This window comes from Megascapheus bottae, chromosome 35, assembly GCF_031878675.1.
Source record: "Megascapheus bottae isolate mThoBot1 chromosome 35, mThoBot2.hap1, whole genome shotgun sequence".
Lineage (NCBI taxonomy): Eukaryota > Metazoa > Chordata > Mammalia > Rodentia > Geomyidae > Megascapheus > Megascapheus bottae.
The window spans coordinates 3,468,845-3,484,254 of NC_143543.1; the positions used below are offsets into that span (position 1 = coordinate 3,468,845).

Consider the following 15,410-nt stretch of genomic DNA (forward strand, 5'->3'; position numbering starts at 1 on the left):
TAGATAGATAGATAGATAGATAGATAGATAGATAGATAGATAGATAGATAGATAGTTTCCAAGGACCTAGCCACACGTGGAGATGGGGCATCCAGGGCAGCAGTCACAGCAGTCTGACACCCCCCCCCCCCGGGGACCCAGCCCCCCCTCAGTTTGCTTTCCAGGAATCCAGGCCTGGGGGTGGGGTAGGGGTGTCTGGCGGGGGGGGGGGGGGGCGGGGCCGGGTCTCGTCCGGGGGGGTGGGGGAGTCTGGCGGGGAGGGGGGGGTCTCGCCCGGGGTGGGGGGAGGTCTCGCCCGGGGTGGGGTGGGGTGGGGTGGCTGGTCCGGCCTGGGGTGGGGGTGGGGGGTCTCGCCCGGGTGGGGTGGGGTGGCTGGTCTGGCCTGGGGTGGGGTGGGGGGTCTCGCCCGGGTGGGGTGGGGTGGCTGGTCTGGCCTGGGGTGGGGTGGGGGGTCTCGCCCGGGTGGGGTGGGGTGGCTGGTCCGGCCTGGGGTGGGGATGGCTGGTCCGGCCTGGGGTGGGGGTGGAGGGTCTCCCCGGGGTGGGGTGGGGTGGCTGGTCCGGCCTGGGGTGGGGGCAGCGGGTCTGGCGGCTTCAGGCAGCTCTGCGGGCTTTGTTCTCCCCGCCCCCACCGGGAAGGCCTCCGGACTGCAGGGACCTCGCACCCGGAAACGGCGCCGCTCACAGGGGTGGCCGGGCTGTGTGTGTGGGGGGAGGGGGATGGGGACACCCCGAAACCTTTGACCCCCCCTCCCCTTCATCTTCTGTAAGATCCCTAGATCTGCTGTGCAGGCGGGAGCATTCCCCACGCCCCGTGGCACACACCGACCTCCGAGGCCACGGGGGAAACGTGCACAGCGCCTCCCCGCCCCACCCCACCCCACCCCACCCCACCCTACCCCACCCGGGCGAGCCAGCCCGGGACCGGCGGCGGCGGAGGCGGAGGCGCCCGGCCCGCCCGGCCCAGCGCGGAGACTCCCAGGGGCTCTTTAAATACGAGCTATAAATACTCCGCGCGCACGGCGCGCGCGTCACCGCGGATCCCGCCCGGCGATTGGCCAGCGGCGGGAGCCTCATTTGCATAAGGCGATTGCACCAGCGGGCGGTGACGTCAGCCCTTCGCCGCTCGCGCCCTGCGGGGGGCGGGTGGGCGTGGCGACGGCGGAGGGCGTGGCGGGGTGGGCGGGGCGTCGCAGTCTCAGCTGGGCCTGGCGTTTGATTGATGGGTAGTTGGAGGGGGTGAAGGGGGAGGGGACGCTGCTTCCTGCACTTCACCGACACCTCTCCCCTCCAGAAAGACCAGTTTGGGTCAGCGGAGAAACCCCCTGACCCAACCTAACCTCCATTATTATTATTATTATTATTATTTGCATTTCTTTTTTTCAGGGTTGCATCCCTGCAAATGATCAGAGACGAGTGTCAACCCAGTGAGCCCCGGAGAAGGCTGATGCTGGAACCCAAAGACTGTGTCTTGGAGTCTCTGCAACAACAAACAACAACCATAAGGAAAAGGTGGAGCGTGGGGTTTTCCTGATCCTTCAACACCAGGCAGCCAGCAGGAAAATCTGCAGGGCTCCCAAAGGGCCACCAAGATAGGATGATGGCCCTGGGTTGATGAATTTAAAAATCAGATGCACCGAGAGGCCGGTGAAGTGGGGTGCCAGAGCTTTCCTCATTGTGGATGGGGAAAGAGGTGGAGGGGGGGGAGCAGAGCTTCTCCGGTAGTTAGTTTTTTTTTTTTCAGCTTGTGATCCTGAGGCTTCAGGGCTGGCACCCAAAACTAAATGCAATAGAGATGCCCAGGGCAGATGTTGTCACATATTAACATTCAGTTGTTACAAAGTCATTTATCTCCTGAGAATGCACACCCAGAGCCCAGAGTATTTCTGCAGTTAACTACTAGAGAAGCTCTGCCCCCTTTCCCCCTCCTCCTCTTCCTCCCCTTCCCTCTCCCCCTCCCTCTCCCCCCTCTCCTTCCCCTCTCCTCATCCTTCCTCCCTTCCTTCCTCTCTCCCTCCCTCCTTTCCTTCCTTTATCCCTCCCTCTCTCTTTTTCTTACCTTATTTACTTCAGTCTTGGTACTGGCACTTGAACTCAGGGCCTGAGTATTGTCCCTGACCTTTTTCTGCTTGAGGTTGATACTCTACCATTTGAGCCACACCTTCATTTCTAGCGTTTTGGTGGTTAATTCACTTTTCTGACCAGGCTATATTTGAACCTCAGATCTCAGCATCCTGAGTAGCTAGGATTACAGGTGTGACCCACCTGCCTCTGCCTTATTCTTTTCTCCAGTGGATCCAATATGACGTTTAATTCCCCCAGAGTATGGGAATTTACAAGTAGTTTGGTCTTGAGGCCAGAAGTTTGGCCTAGTGGTAGAGTGCTTGCCTAATATGTATGAGTACCCAGGTTCAATTCCTTGGTACCACATACATAGAAAAAAGCTGGAAGTGGTACTGTGGCTCAAGTGGTAGAGCTCCAGCCTTGAGAAAAGTCCAAGGACAGTGTTCAGGCCCTGAGTTCAAGCCCCAGAACTGGCAAAAAAAAAAAAAAAGTATTCTGGTCTGAAAGCACACTGAGTGTATTATTACAGGGCCTCATAGTTTCTTGTAATGATAGCCAGGATTGAATGGATGAATGAGTTAGTGTTTGACTTATAATTTGTTCTTAGTGGAGTCAATCAAATAAATACACTTATCTGGAAGAGACTAAGTGCTAAAAAAGCAAAGATCTTAGTGAATTATCCTTCAAAAATGTTCTATTTTGATATACTATTCTGTCTAAATAAAGTTTAGTGTTCATTTAAGTGGCGTGTTGGGCGGGTGGTGGTAGTGGTGCTTGAACTCAGGGTGATGCCCCTGAGCTTTATTTCCTCAAGTCTGGTTCTCTGTCACTTGAGCCACAGCTCCACATCTAGATTTTTGGTGGTTATTTGGAGATCAGAGTCTCATGGACTTTCCTGTGTTTCCTTTGGGAGCTGGTTTCCAACACAGCTCAGCCCTCAGCCTCTTGAGTTACTAGGATTAGAGATAGGAACCCCCCCTCCAACTCCCCATGCCTGGACTCTTATGTTTTACTGAGTTTAAGGTTAAATCTTCTGTCCTAAAAACTTTGACTTAAAAAGAGCTTGGATTTTAGCCAAAGAGCGCCCTCTGCTGTCCAGTGGCTTCATAGGGAATGTTACTGAGAATGTGAAAAACTTGGGGAAGTGTGAGATTTAGGATATTGAATCTAATCTGTCACTTTTTTTTTCTTTTGTGGGTCATAGGGTTTGAACTCATCCAGGGCGGTGTCCCTGAGCTCTTTAGCTCAAGGTTACCACCCTATCCCTGGGCCTGGGCCTTGTCCCTGAGCTCTTCTGCTCAAGTTACCGCCCTACCCTAGGGCTAAGCCTCACTTCCCATTTTCTAGAGGTTAATTGGAGTCTCAGGTCCTTTTGTGCCTGGGCTGGCTTTGAACCTTGATCCTCGGATCTCTGCCTCCTGAATAGCTAGGATTAAAAGCATGAGCCACCGGGCCTGACTATAATTTGTCATTTTGTAACTGCCAAGTGTGATTTTTCAGTGCAAACATTATCTTATTGTGCAACCGAATAAACCAGTTTATACTTTAAAATCAATGTTGAAGCTCGGTGCAGGTGGCTCACACCTGTAATCATGGCTACACAGGAGGATGAGATCTGTAGATTGTGATTCAAGGCCAGTCCAGGCATAATAGTCCCTGTGAGACTCATCTCCAATAAATGACTCAAAAACCAGAAGTGGTGCTATGGCTCAAAGTGGTAGAGCTCTAGCCTTGAGAAAGCCCAAGGACAGTGCTCAGGCCCTGAGTTCAAGGCCCAGGACTGGCAAAAAAAAAGAAGGGCTAAGTATTCCTACTAGTTCATGAATTAGATCTTTCTGTGAGCTGAATTTTGTCCTCTCTATTCACATGTTCAATTTCTCCCATTCATGAACATGAAGCATGACTGTGTCTACAAAGAACCTTCATAGAAATAATTAAAGTTAATGAGAGCTTAATTTGGGGGCCTAATACAATACAGCTAATGTCTTCATAAGGTGTCTAATAAGTGTGCATAGATGGAAAGACTAGGAGGAACAAAATAAGGCACCATGATCCTGGCCTTGTGATCTCCAGAAAAATGAACAAATACATTTCTGTTGTTTAAGCCAGTGATCTTTTGATATTGGAGTTCTAGGAAACTAATAGAGGGAGGTGTTGTTTTCCTGCTTAACACAGCAGGAACTGTGTATTTTTCAAATGTATGGTCATAAAGTTCCCTTTAACCCTAGGGCAGGTCTATATTATTTTTCTTCAATTCAGCATAGGTTTTATTGAGATATAGTTTATGTACAGTAAGGAACTTTATCATAAAAATCACTTATAAAGAATGATGGTGGGTATTTATATATTTGTGTGTCTATGTACATCTTAAGGGTCTACATAATTTCTTCTATAAGTTTTATGTATTTACCATGCATGTAAATGTCATAAAGAAACCTCTTGTTTGGCACAACAGAATTTTTCAAAAAGGCAATTTGTAGTGATGCTTGTTTTTAAACATTTCATTGGAAATAATGCTGCTCTCCCCCCTCTCTCTTCCTCCTCCTCCTCCTCCTCTTTCTTTCTTTTTTTTTTCTGAGGCTTGAACTTTGGTCCTGGGCACTGTCTGTGAGTTCCTTGGCTCAAGGCTAGCACACGACCACTTTAGCCATATTGCCATTTCCAACTTTTTCTGTGATTTTAATTGGAGAAGAGTCTTAAAGACTTCTCTGCCTGGGCTGGCTTCAAATCAAAATCCTCAAATCTCAGGCTGGTCTTGAACTTTTGATCCTACTAATTTCTAACTCATGAATACCTATAATTATTGCAAGGCAGTAGTTCTGAGCTGTTTTCTCACTCTTAATTGTTAATTTACTATTAACAATCTTGGGGAGAGAGAGAGAGAGAGAGAGAGAGAGAGAGAGAGAGAGAGAGAGAGAGAGAGAGAGAGAGAGAGAGAGAGGGAGAGAGAGGGAGAGAGGAATAAAATTTCTTTTCATATTCTAGTCTACGTACTTTGATACTGAAAATGTACTTTTTGTGAGACATGGTAATGATAAACAGTTATTTATAATTTGTGTGTGTGTGTGTGTGTGTGTGTGTGTGTGTGTGTGTGTGAACTCAGGGACTAGTTGCTGTCACTTTTTTCACTAAACTTTGGTACTCTTCTTCTTGAGCCAGAGCTACACTTCTGGCTTTTTGCTAATTGGGCTAGTCTTGAACACCGATCTTCATATCTTAGCCTTCTAAGTAGAGAAGATTGCAGATATGAACCATGGTGTTAGTTCTAATATGTATATTATATATTTTTTTTAAAAAGAAGAAACTGCTTTTTTTAAAAAAAAAGTTTACATGATTTGGCCAAGATTATAGAGTGTGTCTCACCATTTTGGAAAAAGCAGTTTGAATTTTAGAAGAACTTAGTGGTATAATTATATGGTTTGTCATGGTAGGAACCAAAACTCAGATGTGTTTAATAATAGAACATTGATTGCTTCATGAATCTTCAGGGTTCTGGGAATGTGGCAGAATTTATACAGTTTTTAAAAGCAAGTGATAGCTAACCTTAGAGCACTAATTGAAAGCTATGTCACAGATCCCAAACTCATTTGAGATATGGAGTAGCTAATTGAAATTTCAATCTGATAACTTGAGTGTTTTGTAATCACCAAGTCATGGTTCAGGCAGAAATGCTAGAGGAACATCTTTTGATAGGTCATGATTTGAGGAACCAATTAAAAACTCATTTGCTACACATAAACTAGGGACTAAAATATGACAGAAACTTTTGAGCTACTAAATTCTAACCTTTTTCGTTTAGTCATTGTGAATCTCTTCTGAAGATTTGTAAATATTTTTTCACAGGGGCATATAGAAAGGTTCAATTCTTACTTTAAATAGTTTAGTTAATTATATAACCTTGCTACAAATCTTGGAAGGAGAGAGATGAATTATTATTTCAATCCTGAGCAGCCACATGCAGAAAACTAAAAATGGATCCCAGCCTGTCACCATGCACAAACATTTACTCAAAATGGATTAAAAAACTCAATATCAGACCTGGATCCCTGAAACTGCTACATGTTGGAAAAGGAGAGACACTGGAACTCATAGGCACAGACAAAAACTTCTTGAACAGAGTCCCAGGGTCACAACAGATCAGAGAGAGACACTACAAATGGGACTACCTACAAATAAAAAGTTTCTGCACAGGCAAAGACATAGCTACTAATGTAGAAAGACAGCCAACCAAGTGGGAAAAGATATTTACCAATAATAAATCAGACAAATGCCTAATATCCAATATCTACAGGGGACTTAAGAAACTAATCCCTCACACCCCCAAGCCCAACAAGCCAATCACTAAATGAGCCAGGGAACTAAAGAGAGACTTATGAAAAGAAGAGGTTAATGGAAAAATATATGAGAAAATTATCATTATTCATGGTCATAAAGCAAATGCAAATAAAAACAGCCATAAGATACCACCTTTCCCCAATCAGAATGGCCAGTATTCTGAACTCAGACAACAACAAATGCTGGCAGGAATGTGGAGAAAGAGGAACCCTACTGCAATGCTGGTGGGAATGTAAACTAGTTCAGTCACTGTGGAAGGCAGTTTCTAGGTTTCTCAAAACAAACAAACAAACAAACACCCCCAAAATATATACCTTTCCTATGATCCAGTGATACCACTGCTGGGCATCTACCCTGAACATCATAACCTGGGATATCATGAGGATTCCTGCTCAGCTATGTTCATTGCTGCTTCATTCACAATAGCCACGCAATGGAAACAACCCAGATGCCCCTGTACAGATGAATGGATACAAAAAAATGTGCTACAATGGAATTCTACATAGCCAAGAGACAAGATAAAATAATGGCATTTGCTGGGAAGTAGAGCAAATCATGGTGAGTGAGATAAATTAAGACCAAAGGAACAAAAGGCCCATGGTCTCCTTGATATGTTGATATTAGATCCAAACAGTATAAGAGTGATGACTCAATATTTGGGGGGCCAAGGTTATTGAGATGGTCTTAGAGATATAAACATAACTAGAAAAACATAAAAATCTATGATGGGATATATACTCTATAGATATAATGTAATATTATATGGAGTGATATGTATCTATGACATACAAACTCAGCATAATTTTTTTCTATTTTTTAATTTATTTTTTTTAATTGTCAGAGTAATGTATAGAGGGGTTGCAGTTACATTCACCAGGTACTATGTGCATTACTTCTCACACATTGATACCTCTTCTTTCAGCTCAATTTTAATTATGTTCTAAAACCAATGTGCCTGTGATTGCATATTGAGGTTCCCTTCTTACAAACTTGTTTGTTAAATATGACATTTGACATATGATATAAAATCAGTGTTAATTTGAAACATGATGAAAAGTCAGTGTTAATACAATCTTTATATTTTTCTTACTTTTTTTTTATTGTTCGGGTAATGTATACAGGGGTTACAGTTACATTGGCCAGGTAGTAGGTGTGGTATTTCACGCACATTGATGCCCCTTCTCATGTTTCCCAGCCCCAGAATGATACATTTCCACGCATGCTTTTCCTTCAGTTTTATTTTTTATTTATTGAATGACTGATACAGTAGAATATAGACAGTAAGTAATTTCCACACAACTTAGGTTTGCTTACAACCATTAAGAAAATCAAAATCCTGCTCAGGTTCTTTCCAGGTTTAATTCATTTTAGATTCCTGAGGAAGTGTGCACAGAACACATGTACCCCAATAGTGCTCAGAAACTCTATAGTTCCTGAGTTACAATGGAACTGAAAATCTGGGGAGCAGACACCCTATCACTTTCACTCACACCAAAACGAGGGGTCTGTGCCCCCTACCCCTGCCCCGGAGAATGCACTTCTGTCCCATCATCCACTTCTGATGCTGAGAAGAGATTCAAGGAGAAATGCACCCAACTAGTCAGACAGAGCAGAAACACCAGGAAGACTCTCCTACAAGAGAATCCAAGATCCATCAGGGCCTAGGCTATAAACCTGGCTCCTGTTTCGGCAATGAGAAAAATTGGTACCGATCTGAACCTCATGGGTTGGCCTTATGTCTCTCACAATTTCTGCCAAGCTAGCCAGTACCTGGGCAAATCTCTCGCGGTCAATGTCCCCTAGCCACCACTTTTGAGGGCAGTAGCTCTCCAGAGGGGCTGGATAGAGCCCTCGCCTCAACTGCCCCAGCCGGGCAGTGTGGTTCAGCAGGTTGTACAGGTTGGCCATGGAGATTCGATTTCCATAGAAGCTGAAAACCTTGAGTTGGGAGCACTGACTCAGAGCTGGCAGGATGGCTGAGAGCTGAAAATCCGTGATGTCACAGTCCTCTAAGGCCAGGAGAACCAGCGTGCTAGCCACTTGCTCCACCAAGGCTGAAAGGATCTCAGGACCGAAATAGCCCATGTACACACTCCTAAGACGAAGGTGTATGAGCTGCCTGGTACAGGGACACTGAGACAAAAACCTCACATCAGCTTGCTTGAGGGGACACGAAGTCAAAAATAAGGTCTTCAAAGTTGTCAGGCTGTTGAGGATGGTAGGTAGCTGTCCATAAAGGAAGAAGACGCTGTTTATGGAAAGGACCTGGAGATTCTGCAGCTTCCTCAGGTGGGATGCATATTGGCGGACATATAAATTCTTGGTGCTGGAAGAGTAGTTGGTCCTCATCTTGGAGAAATTGAGCACATGGAGGTTTTTCATCCGGCCCAGGTAAGGAGCAAATGTCTTCATGGTTTCTCGATTCCAGAACGCGTTCACTTCAAGCTCCTGGATGGAGTCCAAGCTCACCACAGGCAGAACTTTCTGGATTTTAGAGATGGAGCCTGACAGAATGTGCATTTTCTTCGAGTACAACTTGACTCGTTTTTTCCTCTCCCAGACCCACTGGAGTAGACAGGCTTGGAGGTCATTCTGAATGTCATCTCTGATTGTCAAGTCCAAGGCGATTTTCAAGGGGGGCTCCTTAGTCACAGCTGAAAGGTGACTCATTGTTGGCCTTTCTATCAGGCCCTCTGAAAAAGCTATTCGAGCCATGGATGGATACCCTCGGATCCAGATCTCTGGGTACATTTTTCTCAGATCGAGCACTTGTAGTTTGCACTGACTGGGTTGCTTCCTCTTGGCCAGTAGCAGATCGAGTCCATCCAGGATGGTTTTCAAGGTCTCCAGGTCTGGTGACTCTTCCAGGTCCCCCAGGGGGAGGCATGGGAAGGGCCAGACCTGAACCGTGGCCTTCAACACCCCTGTGCAGCCCTGGGCATAGGCCTCGGTGAAGAGAGGAGGGAAGAGCAGCTCTGGCAGATCCTTCAGGGCAGAGATGGCCAAACTCTTGTTGCTCAGTAGGCTTCGCCCAGCTAGACACTGGAGTGTGGGTGGAGTTCTGATGCTCATCTTGATGGACTTGAGGTTGACCAGATGGGGTCCAGGTATGTGGAGCTCTCTGGATCTCAGCAGGGCCAGGAACTGACTACAGGCTCCAAGAATCTGTCCTTCTCTGGCCACATGGTATTTTTGTAACCTGACTCCACCCTCCTCAATGGATATCTTCCAATCAGAGACCAACTTCGAATGGGACTACTGAGTCACACCCAGCACTTGTGGACTACTAATCTCACTGGAGATACTCCTGCTTGCAGCAAGGTGATAGGGTTAAAGAGGCCACAGCCCTGTTCCTCTTTCAAGTGATTAACACAGGGCTTACCCTTAGAACTTTAATCTCTCCAGACATTCCACAGGTGGCCCTCTGCCCTAAGACTAAAAGCATTCAGGAAGATCATGCAGCCCAACTTGATAGCATCTACAGAGATATCTGGAAATTCGGTCTTGGTCTCTTTTACTCCATTCTTTCCTTCTCCCTCTCTTCCTCCTCCTTTCTTCCCCACCCTGTGCCCCTCCCTCCCCACCCTGTTCCTTTCCCTTCATCCCTCCCTGTTCCCCTCCTGGCCTCATTACATCCTTCCCTCCCTCAGTCCCTGTCTTCCTACCTGCCTGCAAATATATGTGGAATTTCTCTTCCATCTTTTCCCTCCTTCCTTCTCAATCTCCCTCTGTCACTTTCTTGATTCCTACCTCCCTTCCTTTCTTTTTAAGTTTGTAATTGCTATGGGAATTCAATCAAAAGTCAGACACTGTACATGAAGAGATTTTGTCAAGCCAACTGTTCTCTCACATGAACTACAACACTAATTATAGAATTTTATAATTATCTCATCGATATTTTGTACAGATTGAATTTTAACTTTCACCCTGAGATCTCAGCGTTCTGTACTAGTTAAGCATCTAAGAATGCTAGAATTGTTTTCGGGGAGTTTGCAGGACATAATTCTATTGTTTACATACTGGATAGCTGGCATCATACTGAAATTTTCAGTCCTCTGCTTCCTGAATAATGGAATTACAGGAAGAGCCAACAGTACCTGAAATGAAAACTTTTTTTTTTGTATTGTGTGTGCACATAGCTGTGTGTATGCATGGGTAGACATGAAGCAAATGGAATCTGGTCTTCATTTGAAAGGTACATTGGTTGAAATCTCAACCACTGCAGCTTTAGCAACTGAGAATTCTCATCCCACATTCTCATCCACACATTCTCATGTGTGGAAAGAGTTCGAATATATGAACAGAAGCCTCTTGCTTTCATATCATTTGGTATTCGATGCTGAATTTCCCCCCTTACCTTTTCTACAAAATTTGATCTATATCTGTTTGTCTTTGGTCATGGATATATTCGTTTGATTGTTGGTGCCAGTTCTGATCCTTGAACTGAGTAACTGCGAACTGTCCTTGAGATTTTCTGTTCATTGTCAGCCATCTACTACTTGAAGCACAGCTTCCCTTCTGGATTATTTGGTTGTGTACTACATATGAGTGTACCTTGCTCAGGCTGTGTTTGAACTGTGATCCTCCGGTCTCAGATATGTAGATAGTATTCTAGACACAAAAACTACTCCCATGTGTTAATGCTGAGCAATGACACCTTTCTATTTAAGATTTTCCTTTATTTTTGTTTTATTGGGTGATTTATCCAGTGAATTGTAGTTTCTCAATGCCTACCCAGGACTTGGAGTTTTAGTAGAAACCATTTGAAAAGAAAGATCATGTTTCAGTTCTGTCCAGGTGGAATTCACTCCTGCTTCTCCATGGTGTGTACATACGACTCACCTACCCCCAAAGCTCTCAGAAATTCCTGGGTTCCATTGGTAGGACTGAACTGAAAAGTTCAGGACCAGAGGTTCCCGGTCACTTTCACCCACACTGAACAATGGGGTCTTTACCAAGAATGCACCTCTGTCTCAGCTTTCATTTCTGCTGCTGAGAAGATATTCCAGGAGAGACAGACCTTTGAATACTTAGGCAGAGAAGAAAGGCCAGTAAGACCCTTCTGTGTGGACCATCAGGCCCCATGCAACAGAATTGCCACTTTTCCCTTTGATGGCGGAAACCAGCACAGATCTGGACTTTGTTTGTGGTTTTTCCCTGTGTCTCCTAAGGCCTGTGCAAACAAAGCTCAAATCTGGGTAAATTTCTCAGGGTTGGAGTTCCCTCAGCACCAATCTGGAGGGCAGCAGCTCTTCAAAGGGGCTGGACAGAGCCATCACCTTAAATGGCCCAGCAGGTTGTTCATGGTGATAATGGGGATGATATTTCTATAGAAACTGAAGAAGCTGAGCTGGGAGCATTGGCTAAGTTAATGCATATGTGATGTCACAATTCTCCAAGTCCTTACAGGGTCTCCAGAGTGCTGGTCACTGGATCCAAAAGGGGTCTCAGGGGCTCATGACTGAAGTGAAGCATGAACACGGTCCTCAGACACAGTTCTTTCGGCGCTTGCTGTGGAGGCCCAGGGACAGAAACTTCAAGTTGGCTTCCTTCAGGGAACAGGAGTTCAAAAAGAAGGACTTCAAAGGTGTTATTCTCCCCAGAGTGGCGATCAGCTCACAATTAAGGAAGAAAACATCACGTAGGTGGAGCTCTCAGAAAAGTTGAGGAGCTGAGGGTTCATCATCTGGCCCAGGTAAGAAGAAATTTGTTTTCATGGATTCTCAACACTAGAAAATGTTTACTACAAATAATATGATATAATAAAGCTTATACATTTTATTTCTATGACCTATTTTAGTTCTAAAGTTCAATATGTTTGATATAGTAAATCAATTAACTATTATAGTGCATATACATCGTATCCAATTTTTTATGGAATGAGCAAGTTAAAATGTATTCATACAGCAGACTTTCAGGTAATAATCACAAAACATTATGAAGTTACTTTGCAGAGATACAACTTTAAAAAATATCACAGTGTAATCTTATTTTTATACTGTAGCATACATTTCAAATGATAAATTATACTTTAATTGGACCTTAGCTAGAAACTTATCATTATGGGTATATGACTAGAAACTAGACATGTTTCTTTTGGCTTCAGCACATTAATATGGACTCAAACAATATATATTACCATATATGTAAGCTACAAAAAACAACAGATGTATATGGTATAACTCTGAAATATTACTTCAATAACTGCTAATGGTTTTGGAAGTTGTTGAAACACCATCTGTAAAATCTTTGTATGGTATTATGATTAATAAATGACATCAACTTAAAAGAAACAGTTTACTCTATGTTTAGGGGAGCTCGATCTCCCCTATGACCCAGCAATTCTACTACTTGGCATTTACCCAACCATCCAGAATCTAGGGCATACTAAATCCACTAGCACAACAATGTTCATTGCAGCATTATTCACCATAGCAAAGATATGGAACCAACCTAGATGTCCCTCAGTTGATGAGTGGATCAACAAGATGTGGTATTTGTACACAATGGAATTCTATGCTGCTGTCAGAAAAAATGACATCGCCCCATTTGTTAGGAAATGAAAAAATCATATTAAGTGAAGTAAGCCAGACTCAAAGGAACTTAGGCTCAGTGGTTTCCCTCATTTGTCATAATCAGTAGAAACCTTGGGCTCTACTAGCAGAGATTTGCAATAGAGCAAAACCTTGATACATAAGTCCATATAGTATGAAGCTAATTGAAAGGACCTCCAGGATATTGAAACAAAAGCCATATAATGAATGATTGTTGTCCTTAATGTGCTATGTTATCTCTCATCTCTTTTGCTGTCCCTTGGTTATAGCATATTGTTGCAGTATCTCACTTTGTTATCTGATATATTGGATATATTTGTATTTGGTTATTTGAAATTGGATAGGGAAGGGGGGAAAACCAATATGGGGGGTTGGGGGGAAGGGTAATGGGGACCAAGATATGTGAAAGGGTATCAATGTATGTGAATTACTGCACCGTCTATCTGGCAAATATCATGTAACCCTTTTAGTAATCACAATAAAAATATTAAAAAAAAAAAGAAACTTGAGGGCTGGGAGTTTGGCCTAGTGGTAGAGTGCTTGCCTAGCATGCACGAAGACCTGGGTTCAATTCCATGGTACCACATACTTAGAAAAAGCCAGAAGTGGTGCTGAGGCTCAAGTGGTAGAGTTCTAGCCTTGAGAAAAATCCAAGGACAGTGCTCAGGTCCTGAGCCTAAGCCCAGGACTGGCAAAAAAAAAAAAAAAACCAAATAAAAAAATAAAAAAAGTTAAAAAAAGAAACTTGACTCCTTTAACCTCATACAAGACAGTTGCTAAGAATGGCAGAAATATTAGCCTCTAAAAGACCTTGGCTTTTAATGTCAAATATTAATTTTATTCCTACTCAGTGACATTTGCTTCTGGCTCGCGCTATCTGAGGTATGCAACTTTCTTTCTCCCTAGTTTTCTCCATGTGTTTGATTTAGAATAATTCAAAAACATAAGGAAAAATGTAAGAAAGAAGAATGGGAGGGGCATCATAATGAAGACCATCAATAAGATGAAGTTGAATTTCAAGACCTTTCCATGTGTTGTGTGCTTCATTCAGAATTTCAGTAAACCCTTCAGCAAAAAAAAAAAAAAAAAACAGTTTACTATAGACTTGGAGCATGGCATAATGGTAGGGTGCTCCACTAGCATGCACAAAGCCCTGGGTTTGATTCCTTCATACCACATGTAGACAAAAAGCTGGAAATCGTGCTGTGTGGCTCAAGTGGTAGAGACCTAGCAGGGAGAGAGCACAAAGACAGTGATCAGACCCTGGGTTCAAGCACCAGGACTGGCAAAAAAGAAGAAGAAAAAAGGGGAAAAAAAGGGAAATTGTTTACCAGCATTGCCTGGATAAAGTCCAGGACCACAGCAAGCAGAACCACCTGGATTTTATTTTATTATTGTATTTTATTACCAGGTTAAGTGTGGCATGATTGCAGTTACACTCATAAGGTAGTGAATGCATTATTTATTTATTTTTTGTTTAACTATTTATTTAATTTTATTGTCAGGGTAATGTATTGAGGGTTTAAAGTACATTCATCAGGTATTGGATACATTACTTCTTGCACATTAATACCCCCCTTTTTTTCCTTCATTGCCTTCTACTACCCCCTCCCAATCATCTTGTTTCCCCCTTCACTTCCCTATTTCCAATAAACAAAGAAACACACATATATATATATATATTATACCAGGTAATAAAATCAGATACAGTAATCACATGAGATTAACCATAAGGGAAAAAAGGAGGATAGAAATAACCTAGTACATTAAGAGCAACAATCACAAAGATAAACCCCTTGTTTCCATAAGCTAGTGTTCATTGTGTTGTCTTATATGACTTTCTGTGCACAGTTTTGAGCTATTGTGATCCTTGATAATTGAGTCATAGATGTCTAATTATGACAAATGAGGGAAACCAGGGAGCCTGTGTTCCTTTGGGTCTGTCAACTCACTTAATGTGATTTTTTTTGAAGTCTTTCCATTTCTTTACAAATGGGGTGATGCCATGCTTTATGATGGCAGCATAGAATTCCACTGTGTATAAATACCACATCTTGATCCATTTATCTACTGAAGGGCATCAAGGTTGCTTCAAGGTTTGGTAAGTAATTCTGCAGTGAACATCATTGTGCAAGTAGCTATAGTACGGTCTTGTTTCTTCACATTTGAGTAAATACCAAGGCATGGGATTGCTGGGTCATAGGGGAGCTCTACGTTTAGTCCTTTGAGGAATCACCATACTGCTTTCAAGAGTGGTTGAACGAGTTTACATTCCCACCATCCCTCATGGACACCTCCCCACCAGCACCGGTTGTTATTTGATTTCATCTTCATGGCCATTCTAAAATGGCAAGGTAGAATATCAAAGTTGTTTTGATTTGCTTTTCTTTTATGATCAGAGCATTTGTTCATGTGTCTATAGGCCATTCTTATTTCCTCTTCAGAGAGGTCTCCAAGT

The 15,410-nt window shown here is 43.5% G+C and overlaps 1 pseudogene; it reads right to left on the bottom strand.

Annotated features, from left to right (window-relative positions):
- Positions 1-8,030: 8,030 nt before the first annotated feature.
- LOC150042500 (PRAME family member 12 pseudogene) lies at positions 8,031-9,470 on the bottom strand (annotated as a pseudogene).
- Positions 9,471-15,410: the final 5,940 nt, after the last annotated feature.